This window comes from Salmo salar, chromosome ssa02 (genome assembly GCF_905237065.1).
Source record: "Salmo salar chromosome ssa02, Ssal_v3.1, whole genome shotgun sequence".
NCBI classification, from domain to species: Eukaryota; Metazoa; Chordata; class Actinopteri; order Salmoniformes; family Salmonidae; genus Salmo; species Salmo salar.
This window is the reverse complement of record NC_059443.1, coordinates 75151187-75160069: the sequence shown is the minus strand read 5'-3', so window position 1 is coordinate 75160069 and position 8883 is coordinate 75151187. Positions and strand designations below refer to the sequence as shown.

At 41.1% G+C, this 8883-nt stretch overlaps 1 pseudogene; it reads left to right on the top strand.

The window, feature by feature from the left end:
* Positions 1 to 356: 356 nt before the first annotated feature.
* LOC106592865 (serine-threonine kinase receptor-associated protein-like) lies at positions 357 to 1405 on the top strand (annotated as a pseudogene).
* Positions 1406 to 8883: the final 7478 nt, after the last annotated feature.

Here is an 8883-nt window from a genome sequence, read left to right as displayed (position 1 = left end):
CTAACTGCACATTGCTAGTTAGTTGCAATATTGTAGCTATTAGCGCGCTATTTCCTAGCTGGGAGAGAAGCCCTTTGCCTTCACAGAAACATCAATATCTTCGCTTAATTCCTTCTCTTTTTTTCATAACATCTAGTTAACGGTGGTTGCGTTATCTTCAAACGATCTAGAATCGTTGGCTAGCTAATCTTTGTCAAGCTAACTTTGGTATCATTGGAAGCTAACGTTAGGCTATTCAGCACTAGCCAGAGTTTTAGCAATCTCATTCCATACATTAGCTAGCCAGTTGCAAGCTGGCATTTATATTCACTAACTAGCTCCATACTTTTGCCGATTTTATTTAGCATTTTGTATTGTTTACTAGCTCGTCAGTCTGAAACAAAGGTGAGCATGGCAATGAGACAGACACCACTCACCTGCTCTGGCCACACAAGACCTGTGGTGGATCTAGCCTTCAATGGCATTACCCCATATGGTTATTTTCTCTTCAGTGCCTGCAAAGATGGCAAACCCATGTTGCGCCAGGGAGACACGGGACTGGATCGAAACGTTCCTGGGTCACAAGGGTGCTGTCTGGGGGGCCACTCTGAATAATGAAGCCACCAAGGCAGCCACTGCTGCTGCAGATTTCACTGCGAAGGTGTGGGATGCCGTGACTGGAGATGAGGTCCTCAGGCTGGCACACAAGCACATTGTCAAGTCAGTCAATTTTACTCAGGACAGCAGTTGTCTGTTAACAGGAGGGAATGATAACAAAATACGCATCTACAACCTCAACAAACCGGAAGCAGAAACGCAAGAGATTACAGGGCACACGTCTGCCATAAAGAAAGCCCTGTGGTGTAAGAACGACACACAGATCCTCTCTGCCGCTGATGACAAAACCGTACGACTGTGGGACAGGAATTCCACTGAGGTTGTGAAGCAGCTCTCCTTCGACATGTCAGTCAGCAGCATGGAGTACATCCCTGACGGAGAGGATTTGGTCATCACCTATGGAAAGACCATCGCATTCTACAATGCCCTCAGCCTTGACATGATAAAGACTGTGGATGCCCCTGCCTCCATTCACTCTGCCTCACTGCATCCAGATAAGGACTTCTTTGTTGCCGGGGGAGATGACTTCAAGCTCTACAAATTTGACTACGGCACCAAGGAGGAGTTGGAGTCATACAAGGGCCACTTTGGGCCAGTCCACTGCGTGCGGTTCAGTCCAGACGGGGAGCTGTATGCCAGTGGCTCTGAGGTTGGTACACTACGGCTGTGGCAGACTGCGGTCGGCAAAACCTATGGCCTGTGGAAGTGTGTCCTTCCTGAGGAGCGGGTGTCCGAGAACTCTAACACAATATACTGCACTCCTGCTGCTCCTGAGATCAAGGCCTGAGATGGGGGAGGAGATGAAAGAAAGGAGAGCAGAAGGAGGAGAAGAGCAGGGTGTTCCAGTCTCTTCAGAACACCAAGCCCCGGCAAGGACCAGGGCCCCTCCTCTTAACCATGGAACTGATCTGTAGTTGAGCTCCCGATTTACACACGTGTTCAGGCAGACCCAACACACACATGTACACACACAAAATGGGTTCTAGTGGTAATTAGAAGAACACACACACACACACACAGAGATTGGGCTCCAGAGGAAAGTAGTAGACCTGTGAGCATCAGGCTCATCGCTGCCTGCTTTCTCTCTGATCAGCTCAGTCTGTCCCCCCTGATCTGTTTGTCTGTATGTTCAACACTGTGACCCCATGAGCAATTTTTGTTTTAAATGTATTAACTTCAGGGGCAATTTGGTTCTCTGGGATTTTTTTCTCCATTTTACAATAAGGGAATACACACATAGTTACATGGGGAGGGAAACTGATGCTATCTTTGAGAAATTATGTTAATTTTCTCAATGAATTATCTTATTCAGTAAAAGTGGTATTTTGTCCAAAGGTGTACCCTAAACTAATATATGGGGTAATGTTCTCTAACAGGCCAGAGAGTAAAATTACTTAAGTTGTTTGTTTTGTATTTTTGTCCTTGGTTGCATCTTTGCAGTTATGTAATTAAATAAAGAGATACATACATAAAAAAAAATGTGATGGAAACATCTCTGGTGGGAAAATTTGCCTATCGTTTTGTGGCGATTTCTGAATATTTGCATGAAAATCTGTCGCAAACTGGATGGTAAACTAGCTAAAGACTAAAACATCACCCACAATATTTTTCCCCGATTAAAAATTATCTTGTGAAACTACCAGGAAGTCTGAAAAGACAGACTGAGTGGTCGGGGCGGTAATAAGCTGCTCACCTTGACTGACAGTTCTTTGAAACGCCTATGTCATGCAACATTGACGACATTTGCAATTAAATTACCTCAAGCTAATTTGCTAATATACAAAGCAACTCATATCATGGTTTCACAAATTATTTGTTTATCCTATTTGGTTATTGTAAAAGCATCAATAAAGAAATAATGGTGGCTGTATAATTTAGCTAGCTAGCCCAAATGGAATTTTCAGCACTATGTATCAAGCTAGCTAGCTAGATCATCTTGGACAATTTTTGTTGAAACTTCACAGTGTGAGGTCTGGATACATACATATACATACATATATATATATATATAACACAGTGTACAAAACATTAAGAACACCTTCCTAATATTGAGTTGCACCCCCCTTTTGCCATCAGAACATTCTCAATTCGTTGGGGCATGGACTCTACAAAGTGTCGAAAGCGTTCCATAGGGATGCTGGCCCATGTTGACTCCAATGCTTCCCACAGTTGTGTCAAGTTGGCTGGATGTCCTTTGGGTGGTGGATCATTCTTGATACACACGGGAAACTGTTGAGCGTGAAAAACCCAGCAGTGTTAAAGATCTTGACACAAACTGGTGCGCCTGGCACCTACTACCATATCCCATTTAAAGGCACTCTAATTTTTTGTCTTGCCCATTCACCTCCTGAATGGCACATGTACACAATCCATGTCTCAATTGTCTCAAGCCTTAAAAAAAATTCTTTAACCTGTCTCCTCCCCTTCATCTACATTGATTGAAGTGGATTTATCAAGTGACATCAAAAAGGGATCATCTTGTAAAATGACACAGGAGGGGATGGCTGACGGTTTACGTGCTCCTAACCAACTTTGCTATTTTGTTAGTTTTTCTGCATTGCTTGTAACTTATTTTGTACATAATGTTGCTGCTACCATCTCTTATGACCCGAAAATAACTTCTGGAAATCAGAACAGAGATTATTCAACTCAAACTGGAGAATAAGAGTACCTCCTCCCACTGCACTGAGACTAGGAAACACTGTCACCACTGATAAATCCATGGTAATCGAGAATTTCAATAAGCATTTCTCTACGGCTGGTCGTGCTTTCCATCTGGCTACCCCAACCCCGGCCAACAGCTCTGCACCCCTCGCCTGGTTGACTAACTACTTCTTAGATATAGTTCAGTGGGTCAAATCGGAGGGCCTGTTGTCCGAACCTCTGGCAGTCTCTATGGGGGTGCCACAGGGTTAAATTATTGGGCCAACTCTTTTCTCTATATATACTGCTCAAAAAAATAAAGGGAACACTTAAACAACACATCCTAGATCTGAATGAAAGAAATAATCTTATTAAATACTTTTTTCTTTACATAGTTGAATGTGCTGACAACAAAATCACACAAAAATGTTCAATGGAAATCCAATTTATCAACCCATGGAGGTCTGGATTTGGAGTCACACTCAAAATTAAAGTGGAAAAAAACACTACAGGCTGATCCAACTTTGATGTCATGTCCTTAAAACAAGTCAAAATGAGGCTCAGTAGTGTGTGTGGCCTCCACGTGCCTGTATGATCTCCCTACAACGCCTGGGCATGCTCCTGATGAGGTGGCGGATGGTCTCCTGAGGGATCTCCTCCCAGACCTGGACTAAAGCATCCGCCATCTCCTGGACAGTCTGTGGTGCAACGTGGCGTTGGTGGATGGAGCGAGACATGATGTCCCAGATGTGCTCAATTGGATTCAGGTCTGGGGAACGGGCGGGCCAATCCATAGCATCAATGCCTTGCTCTTGCAGGAACTGCTGACACACTCCAGCCACATGAGGTCTAGCATTGTCTTGCATTAGGAGGAACCCAGGGCCAACCGCACCAGCATATGGTCTCACAAGGGGTCTGAGGATCTCATCTCGGTACCTAATGTCAGTCAGGCTACCTCTGGCGAGCACATGGAGGGCTGTGCGGCCCCCCAAAGAAATGCCACCCCACACCATGACTGACCCACCGCCAAACCGGTAATGATGGAGGATGTTGCAGGCAGCAGAACGTTCTCCACGGCGTCTCCAGACTCTGTCACGTCTGTCACGTGCTCAGTGTGAACCTGCTTTCATCTGTGAAGAGCACAGGGCGCCAGTGGCGAATTTGCCAATCTTGGTGTTCTCTGGCAAATGCCAAACGTCCTGCACGGTGTTGGGCTGTAAGCACAACCCCCACCTGTGGACGTCGGGCCCTCATACCACCCTCATGGAGTCTGTTTCTGACTGTTTGAGCAGACACATGCACATTTGTGGCCTGCTGGAGGTCATTTTGCAGAGCTCTGGCAGTGCTCCTCCTGCTCCTCCTTGCACAAAGGCGGAGGTAGCGGTCCTGCTGCTGGGTTGTTGCCCTCCTACGGCCTCCTCGACGTCTCCTGATGTACTGGCCTGTCTCCTGGTAGCGCCTCCATGCTCTGGACACTACGCTGACAGACACAGCAAACCTTCTTGCTACAGCTCGCATTGATGTGCCATCCTGGATGAGCTGCACTACTTGAGCCACTTGTGTGGGTTGTAGACTCCGTCTCATGCTACCACTAGAGTGAAAGCACCGCCAGCATTCAAAAGTGACCAAAACATCAGCCAGGAAGCATAGGAACTGAGAAGTGGTCTGTGGTCTCCACCTGCAGAACCACTCCTTTATTGGGGGTGTCTTGCTTATTGCCTATAATTTCCACCTGTTGGCTATTCCATTTGCACAACAGCATGTGAAATTTATTGTCAATCAGTGTTGCTTCCTAAGTGGACAGTTTTATTTCACAGAAGTGTGATTGACTTGGAGTTACATTGTGTTGTTTAAGTGTTCCCTTTCTTTTTTTGAGCAGTATATATATATATATATATATATATATATATATATATATATATATATACAAACAAGACGAAGAATACCAAAAGTAAACGAGAGGACGACAAACCACGTCTGCACTGCTACGCCATCTTGGGGGGGAAAAAAGCCTTTCGATGCATTTGACCATAGAGCACTTTGTTTTATTATGGGTACAGGTTCAGTACACATCCCTGCATTCTGTATCATAAAGTAGGCTGACCCTCTTTGAGGTCACGTAGGTCAATTCGTTGCTCTCTTTGCCTTTATAAAGCTCTTTGACATACTGTAAACTCCCTCTGCAGCTAAGATCTACAATAACCATTAGACGTACGAGTCAGAGTTATCATACACAGTCTCAGGGATGGCTAGCTCTGGAAATTCCTTTGGTCTGTACAGAGTTAGGTAAATCAGCTCTTTGCCCATTATTTGTGGAATAATCTCCAAGCTTCTCTAAACATTGATGTTTTGGTGTCTCACGGTTAATTCAGACTGCTGAATGAGGCCTGTTACAACTTACTTACAAAACCTTTAAAGGTGTTTGTGAAACCATTCAGTCATGATGTATGTTTAATACGTATTGCTTGTTACAGAAGACTACTGTTGTACATTGAATAGCCATTCATCCCTGTTACACCTTCTTGATGTGATGGTTCTTTATGTCTGTATATGTTTATAATCCACATAGTGTGAATAGCGGTTTACATAAAGTTATTACCCCCCTAAACCTGAATCTGAAATGACCTTTATGATCTTTCTTACCACTATTACTTTGGGGTTGTAATCTCCCTCTTTCAAAATCTCTACTGTGAACAAATCTTTAACATTCATGATCCTTCACTATAATTATCCCTAATCCTTCCACAATAACTATTGTCTATTGTTATTCTCAATGACCTTACTACCAATATGAACGTTTTATACATAGCTAAATACAATGTTGGAGACAGTTTTCATGACTTTCGTTATGCAAACATTTGTTTATTAGATTATATTTCTCATTAAGAATGTTGTTTTAATTATATATGAGTCATGCTTTGCTTTGGTCATGTGTTCTCTTATGGGTCAATGATTTTAATTACAATATAGCAATTATGTTCTTGGCTCAATTACTTAAAAGTGCATGTGGTCCCACCCCTCCCATGTGTTCCCAGGTGCATATTTGGGAGCCCATTTACATTCAGGATGTAAGGCATACTAGTTATGGCAAATGTTAGGAAGACCTGGTTTGTTGTAACAAAAACAAGTTTTATACTTTGACCACATCTTTTCACATACGTTTTATTTGGGTCTTTTTAATTTACTATGTTGATTGGCTCCAGCCATTGGAAGCTCGGTGCATGTACAAAGAAAAATAACACAATTCAACCATTGATGGATGGTGACGAAAATAATGACATTGCCAGTAGTCATGTTAAGGTTTTCAATGTTTTATTGGTGGAGTTTATGGATTTGCATGTGGCTGTGCATTATATGGTGCCTGAATATGAAAGAGGATCTGATTATGCCTATTGGTATTCTTGATCAATTCTTGATCCAAAAAGACACACAACTGTTACGGGGTTAATTCCACATCTGTTTGCATTGCTTGGTAGTGTATTAGCATGGTATGAGACAACATAAATAATACAATTTAAGTAAAAATAAACAGTATTATCCTAAATTGAGAGATTAATAAAAAAAATGTGTTATCACATCATCAAAATCTTTCAGAATGTACCTGTTTTCAGTATAGAATGACATGTATTCCGATTATATTACAACTTTTTGTGTTTTGTCTTAATGACTGTTCTTTAGCAAATAGGAAACTCAACAGTGTGTTAGTCCGAGAAACATTAACTAGATAGTTGTTTTATGTTTGTGAAAACTTGAAATGAACACAATGAGAAGTGATTTTGTAACAACATTTTTGAATGGGTAATTGTATCAAATATATATCATTGTATGTTTGAATTAGCGCTCATATAAACTGTTTTCATCACTGCCTTGTAAAGCCATTCTTGTAAGTTGGAGCTACTGTACATGATTGTCTGGGGCTGCTGTACAGATTTGAGCACTTGACAAGACGTTGACATTTCTGGGTATGTCTCACCTGTAACATAATAATAAAGATTATGATAATAATATTGTTATATTATTTTTATAATAATGCAAATCTGTCAATCAACCAAATTTATTTCTTAAAAGCCCTTTTTGCATCAGCAGTTGTCACAAAGTGTTTTACAGATACCCAGTCTAAAAATCTAAGACCCATCAATGCATATGCCGAAGCACAGCATCTAGGAAACACCCACTACAAGTCATAAACCTAGGATTTAAACTAGAGAGGAACCATGCTCCAAGGGTTGTGCTGAGTGGACATTTAAGAGTCATGTGCCCCTTATTGTTATTCAAGACGTTCCAACGATCGTAGATGACCATCATATAATAACCAGGGAGGCTATAGAGTGGGCAAAAGTTCAACACTCAGGAGTCAATGTCATGTCTTTTGTCTTTTTTCATAGCCTGAGAGAGAAATAGAGAGAGAGAGGATCTATTACATAAAGTTATCACAGATGCACACTATGTAACACACTATATGAATAATTCCCTACAAATTGGATGTCATTGTCTTTCACAACTGTTGCAATACAAAACATTGAAATGTTGTTAAATATTTGTTACTTTGGTATACATTGAATGAAATGTTATACATTGAGAGAGAGAGTGTGTGTAATATTACACAATTAAATAATAGATCACTGACACACACAGACATGGCTTCATCGTTGTTCACAGTTTATTGTCATAGTTTGTCATAGTTTCTAATCATCATTTCTAATCATAGTTTGAACATAGTTGGCCATAGTTTCTAATCATAGTTTCTAGTCTGAGAGGTTTGATATAATAAGAGGGTCAAATAGACCCTAAGAGAGCAGAAGCTATTGTTTACAAACAGTATGAATAAAAACAATGACTACTGTTCAATGGATAAATAGCCTTCATTTTTTTAAACATACATGTCAATGAAAACAAGACACATCATTCTTAAATAATATATATCTATATACAAACATCACACTGCATATTCAACTCACCTTCAAAAAGCTCCATGAGGAAGGAAGGATTCACAGATTATCTTTCAGCTGTTCTGTTTTCATGCTGTTCTGGGCTGTTGGTTGTTGGAGAGGGGAAGGGCAGTTGAGTGAGCTGGGGCCTTTTATGGCCCTGCCTCTGGGAGCCTGTTCGCTTGTGACATGATTAGAGAGTGAAAGCGGGCCTACCTGTAAGATATATTTTGTGCTACAAACATACTTCTATTTGAAGAGGTTTTTGACCATTCAGGGAACTACTATCAAACCGTCATAAAATCATTAAAAAAATTATGTCTACACTAAAGAATGTGAATTTGGTCATAAAAATACTTTTTGACAAGTTATATGCATGAAAATAAAGATGCTTAAAACATTTGACATTTTGGAGAGATTTTTGGACACTATATGGGCCTCCTAGGCCTTGTTAAGGACAAATGTCTATAAAGATAGATGGGTATAAGATATTTTTGGGGCAAATGTTGACAAGATGTTTGGGAATCACTCGAGGGGAATATTGACCAACTGAGCATCTCAGCGTACAGCTCAATAGGCATTTTGTTACATTTCAGTCTTCTGTGATGTATTTAAAGTGGCATATTGGGTTGCAAACTTAAAAATTAATACATTTAAACTATGTCTGACATGGTACAGGTGTCTTCTTTTTTTAAGTCCATAACCATGTGTGTGA